This window comes from Lygodium microphyllum, chromosome 1 (genome assembly GCF_053477565.2).
Source record: "Lygodium microphyllum isolate KBCC chromosome 1, Lygodium_microphyllum_v1.1.10, whole genome shotgun sequence".
Classification (NCBI taxonomy): domain Eukaryota; kingdom Viridiplantae; phylum Streptophyta; class Polypodiopsida; order Schizaeales; family Lygodiaceae; genus Lygodium; species Lygodium microphyllum.
The window spans coordinates 143,958,304-143,966,944 of NC_141135.1; the positions used below are offsets into that span (position 1 = coordinate 143,958,304).

The 8,641-nt window shown below is 39.7% G+C and overlaps 1 long non-coding RNA gene across 1 annotated transcript; it reads left to right on the forward strand.

Annotated features, from left to right (window-relative positions):
* Nucleotides 1-2,116: 2,116 nt before the first annotated feature.
* Nucleotides 2,117-4,337, forward strand: LOC148041768 (uncharacterized). Its single transcript, XR_015691462.1, has 3 exons — nt 2,117-2,355; nt 2,441-2,519; nt 4,164-4,337. It is a non-coding gene; the product is annotated as an uncharacterized LOC148041768 (long non-coding RNA).
* Nucleotides 4,338-8,641: the final 4,304 nt, after the last annotated feature.

Here is an 8,641-nt window from a genome sequence, read left to right on the forward strand (position 1 = left end):
AAGTCTATGGAAAAATAGTACACTTGCCAGAGATCAATGCAATATAAATCAAGATCCGGATTTCTTGTAAATTTTATTTTGTATTGTAAATGAGAGAGATGGCCGGTAGTAGTAGTGACAACAGTAGTGGTGGTGGTGGAAGCGGAAGTGGAGATGTGTATATCTAAGGTTGGAATAAGTGGACTATGTGGAATAAAAATAGAGGGGTTGCCAAAAAAAACTCACTCAAAAGATCGCTAAAAAAACTTGCTTCTTGCCCTTCCTAAGAGAGAAAGGGAGAGATTCATTTCAAGATGGGAGGAGAGCAAGCTATGTGTGGTAGACTTGAGAAAGATGTGTGTGTGTGTGTGTTGTGTACGTGTGTGTGATAAATTTATTTAGCCTGTCTCATACCAAAAAAGAAAAAAGAGGGCTACATCTATGAGAGAGAGAGAGAGAGAGAGAGAGAGAGAGAGAGAGAGAGGAGGGAAAATTATATTTTCACTTTATTTCTAATTTAGATAGCTTATTTCAAATTTGGATAGGTTTGGAGCATGATATTTGTTTAAGAGGCATGTTAGAGGCTTGATGCCCCCTAAAACTACAACTAAAATAATATATAATAGATAGATAAAAGGAAGAACCCATTGTTGGTCTGACCTCTAAGACATCCAAAATAAGGGTTAATCCTAGAAAACACCTTGAAACAACCTTTAATTTGACCCCTCAACATCTTGGTTTCATTAACTCTAGAAAAGCCCCCTATGGTCCACGTTTCTTCCTCAAGATATGTAGCTTAGATTTCCTTTCCACCTCAATGCTTTTAGTTAGAATTCTTAGAGTAGATTGCTTCCTCTACCTCCCCACACTACAACAATGTCCCTGTCTCCCTCAATAAAATATGGAACTTAGGGTGTTCAAATCATTAATGGACCAATAACTTCCAAAGAAATTGGTCTTGCGTTATCCCTTGTTTTTGTTTACCTTGGTTCACTTTGCATATAGAACTTTAAGCCAATGAGAGAGCAATGAAACTAGGTATTAACAATGGCCTTTTGTCCTAGATGTGGAGCTTCCACAGAAAGAATCCCTCACCTATGTATGACTCGTGAAAGTAATAAGCAATGCCATCAATGCGGTTTAGAATATTATCTCTAAGCGACAACCCTACTCTATAACTTGGAAATAATTGCTTATTGGTGAAGCTAATTCATCCCTCCCCTTGGTTTGGAATTGGCTAAGAGGGACACACCTCTCCTATGCGTGATTGATAAGGAATGTAGTGATTTTCAATAACCAAAGGGTTAACTTTGTTCTTTAGACTTATTTGGGGACTTTTGCCTTATGTTCCTAGCAACAAAGCCAAGTTTGTTGCTGTAGCTAAGAAGGCCAAGGGGAGTACAAAATCAAGATAAGGAGCTCTAACCCCTTGCTAGACCTCTACACTTAAGATGAAGATAGTATGAAATACCTTTTGGTAATGAAGAAACAACTTTGCCAAGAATCACTAGTTCAAGTTGTAGTGAAATGGTGTAAGAAACAACTTTGCCAAGAATCACTAGTTCAAGTTGTAGCGAAATGGTGTAAGAAATTCAAGGTCAAGGGTTCCATTCTCGCAGGTTGCAGTGAGGCACCATGCATGATGTAAAAAGTGATTTGGTTCCACTTGGCTAGCCACCAAGTTAGACCTTGTAATGAGACCACGCGTACGAGTTGGCAATTATTGGTTTGGGCACCCCTTGATTGCAAGTTTTGATGTAAGCCCCATATATTGAATTAATACAATTATTGATTCACATAAAAAATGAAGGAACAACTCCTTGTAGAAGTGGCAGTATCTTTCACACACTATGCCCCATGAGTTTCCAATAGACAATAGTAAGTATCTTTCATACACTACGCGCCACGAGCTTCCAATAGACAAATATTACTACTATGCCCCAGGAGCTTCCAATAGACAGATCTTACTATTGTGTCCGAGAAGAACTACTTTTTGTATGGCAACCCATGTTTTCTTAGCATGGGTGTAGCCTGTACTAACTCCTGGGAAAGTAAAATTTAAAAATACATGATTAGCTTTAGCGTCTTCTCGTTTAAAAAGAAATCTCTCTTCCCCCCCCCCTCATTTTTAGACGAATAGCCAGCTAGCTCAAGCTCATTTCAGACTCAAGAGGGTTTATTGTCAGTTTCTCCTTACCGAGAACGGGAAAGGACGCCATATTTTTAGGTCTGACCCCATCGCATTGGGTGCAAGTGCAACCTTGGCAAACATTTTCATTCTTCGCTCCTTATTTGGCTTATGCTTCTGGGTCCTTCGTTATCCTTCCCATAGCGTGAATCCAGGAATCAGAATTTAAACGGTGTTTGTATATTTATGTACGAATGCTTTGCTTTTGTTTTTATTTCCTTCCCAAGCCTTGCAGAGAGTTACCACTTGACTATTGTCTATAAATATATGCAGGGTCAGTTCCTGAGGCCACTTGTCTTTGTTGTCGCATGCATCCGAGCTACCATACTCATCACAGCAGCACTTGGTTCAGGTCAGCTCCTTGCTCCTACCATTTACCTGCCTCATACAGTCCTCTTGTTTGTGAGGGAAACATTCCAGCTTGCTTAATGCAAACTGGGTCTCGTGAGTGATACAATAATTATTTAATGTTATAGAGATCAATGAATGTAGTCTGTGCACGGCTCAGATATATGTTGCAGATTTAATCAGAGTCGTTTTGTTTGCAACTTGCAAGTGCTAGTGAGGTGGGTTTAACTGTCCAAGCACTGCAGTCATATGTAGATGCACTCGCCATTTCCTCAGCACTGTAAGTTTGAGCTGAAGATATTCTTTACTTGGCATCAAATGTCCGTGCACAATTTAGTTCAGCAATAAACAGTTAGCACAAATGATCGAATATTGCGGAAATCGGTGTTCATAGTGGCCTTTTGCCTTAAGCCAAAGTGCAGGGACTTAATTTTTGTTAGTGCATGCCATGTAGTACTGTATGCTATTGGCAAACAGATTGTAGAGACTTGGGGGAAGTTTGCTCAAGTTACATGTTGGCTTGCTCAAGAGCTTTGATTTTCTTAAAAGGCTGTACTTAGAACTTCTGTAGTTTTTATGAAGTGTGTAGCTATTTGAGATCCTGCTGTTACTTGGTGCTGTTTTGAGCTGAAGAAAGCGGCTGAGTTGACAAGTGCTTATGAGAAGCATCATGCACTCCTTTACACGGTTGTATTATGAGTGGACCTATTAAGTGGTACTATCTTTGTGGACACAAATGTTGTCTCCCTCTCTTTCCCCTCCCATTTTCTTCTCTCTAAAGGAAAATTCACTCTGAACCTCTCTCTCTCTCTCTCTCTCGGATCTAAATATTTGCAAGTATTTTCTCAATTTGCCCAATAGAAATGCTAGCAGAAGCATCCATCCTCCCTTGTGTCTCCTTCCACCACTACTCTCAAGATGCATAGCTCTCACTCTCCCTCACTTCTCCAAACAAGCACCACTACCCTCAAGAGGGAATCTGGCTTATCTACAGTGCCGAATTTCTTCTCCTTGGAGGCACTTTTTGGGTTATTCTATTTCTTGTTTTTGTCTTTTTTGTTTGTTTGTTTTTTTTTTTTTGGGGGGGGGGGGGTTTGGAGGGGAGTGAGAAGATGGGTTCTCTGGCAGAGGGGGTGCAGGCCATGTGCTGTACTGTTGTCATCTTTCTTTGTATGGATTCGGTTGAAATAAAATGATTGTTTCAATACTGTGAAATACAACGATTGTTTAAATGATATTGAAGTCGCATTTTAATACAGAGTAATGATTGCAACCTTACCTCTCAGTGTATTCTATCTGTTTCAAGATTGTATTTTGGTTCGAGTTTGCGTGGCCAGCATCTGACAGTTCAGGCCTAATTAAAATTTCAGAAAAGTCTGGGTATCTGTCGGTAGCTTTAAATCTTTCAATTCTCTAATTATCATTGACATCATTTCTGAATGATTGTTTGAAAAAATGCTGATTGTTATGGACCTGTTTTTCAGATGGCAGTACATTGTTAGTGACAAAGGGTACTCTAATTGCACTGCACATCTATCAAGGGGTAGCGGTTAAATGGACTACTTGCACTATAGATGATGTTCTACATTCAGAAAACTCTACAGGAGATGATATACTTTTGACATTTTAAAATCAAATCTTACTGCAGGTGCTGAGGACCCTTTGAGATGGGATACATAGGTAGACATGGAGTGGAAACTTTACAGAAGTACAAATACAGTGGAGTGGACCGTTCTTACATGGCTAAATACGTTTTTCAGCCTTTCTGGAGCCGTTTTGTTACAATCTTCCCTTTGTGGATGCCGTAAGCTTTGTTTTCCCTAACTCATTTGTTAGAAAGGTAGTTTTAGTCATCTTTTTTTGCAATGGCATCAAAGATTCAAACTAGATGGGTATTTACAATTGATAAAGTTATGGTCAATAGTCTCACATTTCTAGCTTGGCACAAACCCATTGTAAAGATGAGAATTCTTTTTGCCATTAAACGAGGATGCGTTAGCATGGATAAGGTCTGTGAGGTTAGGTGCTTGATCTTAAGATGCTGAGATATAGTTAAACATTTTCTGCAGCATATACTATTGGTAAATAATTTCTTTGGAGGTGCTTAGAGTCAATTAAAACAGAAAAAATTTGATCAAAGCTATATTCTCTAGGTACAGCTGTTTTATTTGTTTGTCATAAGGCCACATGATTTATATGCTGCTGATGTGCCTGCTTGTAGGAAATAAGTTTTGAGACTCTCTTTACTTGTTCGGTACAAATCCAATATATTGGTGAAGGCTTTCTTTTGTACTAGGCTTGATAGGGATTCTGAACATTTGATTTAAGAATAAGTACTGGTTGCAAGACTGGTTTTAAAGGTTTTTGTAATTTTCAAAAGTTGAATTGAATCAGCCTCAGGAGAAGTCCATGGCAGTGAGGGAAAGCAGAAGGTATAATTGCAAGAACTGTGTGCAAAAAAAAAAAAAAAAGATTGATTAGATGGATGCCTAGGGGCCTGTGTCAAAACATCTTTTTCCTGGTCCCTCAGTGCGAAACTAAGTACAGGGCATGACATTACTTGAATGTAGTGGATAAGCTATACTGATTCAACCATACCTTTTCTCTGTGAGTATTCACATTAGAAGCTAATAAATGATGAGCCCTAAAGATATTGGCTTCTTTTCAGATGTTCATCAGCTCCTTCAATTTCAATCAGGTGTCGGCTACACAGGAGAAAAAACCAGAACTCAATCCCTTAATCCTGCTTTGAGTCAGAATTCAGATTTTTGAATCCAGCTGTGCTTTCTGCATGTGTGAGAACTATTTTACAGTCACTGAAGATGTCTCAGCAGTTAGGTGGGCAAGGTCATGGATGATTATATCTTGAGAGATTGGATCAAGGATTCCAGGTCCCAGCACATACCGTTCAGCTGGTTTGCAAGTATTGAAGCACGGGGACATGCACACTTTGCACACCGTTTATTACACCCTGGGGCTTCTACTTTGATTTGGCAGATGAGCTTGTCCAGTTTGTTGCATAATGAAGTCTCCCAGTTCATACTGTCTGGCATTGTTATTGACTAGTTGCTATTGGTTGTTCCACACCTCTTACCAATACAGACATTAGAATGTGTGTGCTTTGGGACATGAATTACTTTTGTCCCCAGACTCAGATGTGGACTTGCATACATTGATGAAACCTTGCATGGTAATGCACAAGAGCTGAAAACAAGAGAGGGTTAAGGTATGCCCGTATGAGTAACAATACAACATGCACTAACTCAGATAAAAGAGTTTGCCTCTACGCATGGTAACATTGAGCTTTTGAGAAACTGCAAGAGTGCTGAACATTGGACAGTTGGATGGAGACCCAACACGGGCCATTCAAGAAAACGGTCTCTAGGCCTAAAGAAGCTAGGAGACTTCAATTGTTTGGTCAAACTTAGGGTCAACTCACAAATGATCTTTAGAAATCCTAGTTTCGAACACCACCAGCTTTTCTTTGAAGAGGCTTGGCCTTTAAAGAAAAAGCAGCTAGGTGTAATGCAGCTACCCATATGTTGAGCAGGTAATGGGATAGGGGCGGGTGGATGACGTGGCAGGATATCTGCATGGAATGCAAGATAGGTCATGGTGGCCGGTTAGCAATACCTTGAACTATACTTTGGAGACCTCTATTGGGAACTATGTGGTGGATCAATCAATTGTGGATATGGATCAATTGTTGAAGTAGGTTTAGGAGATGGTCTTGCAAGAGTAACATTAGTAGAAGAAGCCCGACCTACATCTGATTGATGGTGTTATTTCAGGATCTAGAAATAGCAGTTGAAGCAACGTGGGAACTTGGGAGCTTTTCACTTAAGCTAGCACACCTCAAAAGTGGGGGACTCTGCGCTTTTTTAAGAAGCTAAGTGAGGTGACTTATTGATTGGAGCTACCCTCTAATGGGAAGATACATAGAGTGTTTCATGTGAGTGATCTTGTGAAGTATGATGGACCTATTATCGTAGCCCAAGATTAGGAGGATCGAAAGTTAGTGGATGCTTGACAGGCTTTAGGAGTTGTTTTTACCTTAACAGGTGTTGCACATATTAATCAATTTAATTTCAATGAGCCTTAATGAAAGGTTCATGTTAAGTTTGGGCACATCCCAAAGTTTCAAGTTGGGACACTTATAATTAACGATTGAAAAATACTGTTCATTGTTTAATTAACCAAGTGAAAGCTAGCAAGATGCAAGACAAGTGGGAGAATTGTGCGAAAGTGGGAAACCACAACTTATTTTCATAGTGTGTCCTATATTTGAGCAAATTGTGGCTGCGAAGGGATGTTTGTCATGCCTTTGCTGATCGTGTGTTTCTATTGTTGATCGTATAATTTTCTCATTCGGCAAAGCTATTCGAAGGCAGGTAACATAGCCATACCAAGTCTAGGGAAGTTGTTCCAAAGTAGAGTGGAGCTATCTAGAGTATGGTGATGCTGTTTTGGGGAAGATCTAAGATTGCACACTATGATCCATGTTGGCGAATCAATTACTTGCATTTGGGCCTTTGTCTAGCACAAATGTGCAGCTCCATCCTTGATTGTTATCACTTAACTGATCTCATCCATTGACAATTTAGCCATTTATTGTTAATGAATATTGATTCTTTATATCCCAAAGATTGTTATTATATAAGAATTCTTTCACCATAAACATCATTTTTCTATTCTTTCCCTTGCAAAGCCGTGTAGGGCTGGGCAAGGATTTTCTAGAGCATGACAAATGCTGATTTGAGCATGGCACGTTCCAAGCTAGGTGATATTGTTTTGAGTTTGTGTGAGTGGTCTCGAAGCCGTTTTGTGCTTATCTGCTATGGTTTTGAGAATTTTGCATAGACTTGTCGCAATAGATTTTCATTGCATAGGGTTTTTGTGGCAAGATTTGGTGTTGGGCAGATTGGTCTTCTTGCATCTTTGTGGAATCATAGTTTTACTTTGATTTGGTGTTCTTGGTCTTGGCTAATAAGAGTAGTTGGAGATAGGTATAGGAGCATCTTGGATCCACAAGTGATTGTATTGGATTGGCCTACTAAGCATTGAGTTTTGCATGGATTTGTGCTCCCTTCACATCCATGAGATGGAGGATTAGTTGTCTTGTCTTTAGAGAGGCCTTGGCTCACTGATAGTGGTGCTTTGAGTCATATTACTCCTTGAGGAGATTTATTGCAGGATCTTCATCCATCAAAGGGTATAACATAGAAGCCGGAAATGCCCCAAAATGCCTCTTGGGAGGACTTGAAACGTGGAAATATAAGGAGATGGGCTTGGTATGTGTTTGCCTAGCCGAAATGTTCTTGCTTTGGGAAAATGGCTGCCAAATGGCATTTTGACTTAGGGAAACGTTTTGGGGTCACCAGTTTTCTCACATGCCCAAAATGGGTTTTTTAATGTGGCTAACTTAAGCATTAATATTTAACGTTTTTGTTTTTCATTTTTAATGTTTCGTATTCGTTGTTTTTTATGTTATGGTTTTTATTATTTTAATGTTTCATTTTAGTTACTTTTAATTTTATCATTGTTTTGTTAGTGCTATCATTTTCAATGTTTTGTATACTTTGGGTTGATGGGGCTTCGTGGCACGAACTAGTCCATAGGTGCACAATGTGTTCTAGCTTTTGGAAGATTGTGGCAAATTGTGACCATTTCTCTCTACCATGATTCCCGTCGCCCCCCCCCCCCCCCCCCCCCCCCCCAAAAAAAAAAAAAAAACCCCAATGTTCCAATAAAACAAAGATAAGGCCACTTGCCAACAAACTTTTGTCATTAGCATACAAATAGATCTAGGATTGCCACAATAGCTCTCTCTCTCTCTCTCTCTCTCTCTCTCTCTCTCTTTTCGTAAAAGGTAATTGTATTAATTATGAAAAAAAAGGTACAAGTTTACATGATTACAAGATACACGAGGGCTCTAAGCCAACGTGTGTAAAATCCAAGTACAAAGCCACGAAAAAGTTACATAAGTCATGGCAAAGACCTAGAGGAAATTGCCATATGCCAGGGAAGTAAGTCCTCCCGAGGGAGCAAGTCCGAGTGCCGAATGAGATCTATCTGCCAATGCAAGAGACCTTTAAGCCTGGCAATGTGGCTCGGTACATTAGAGGC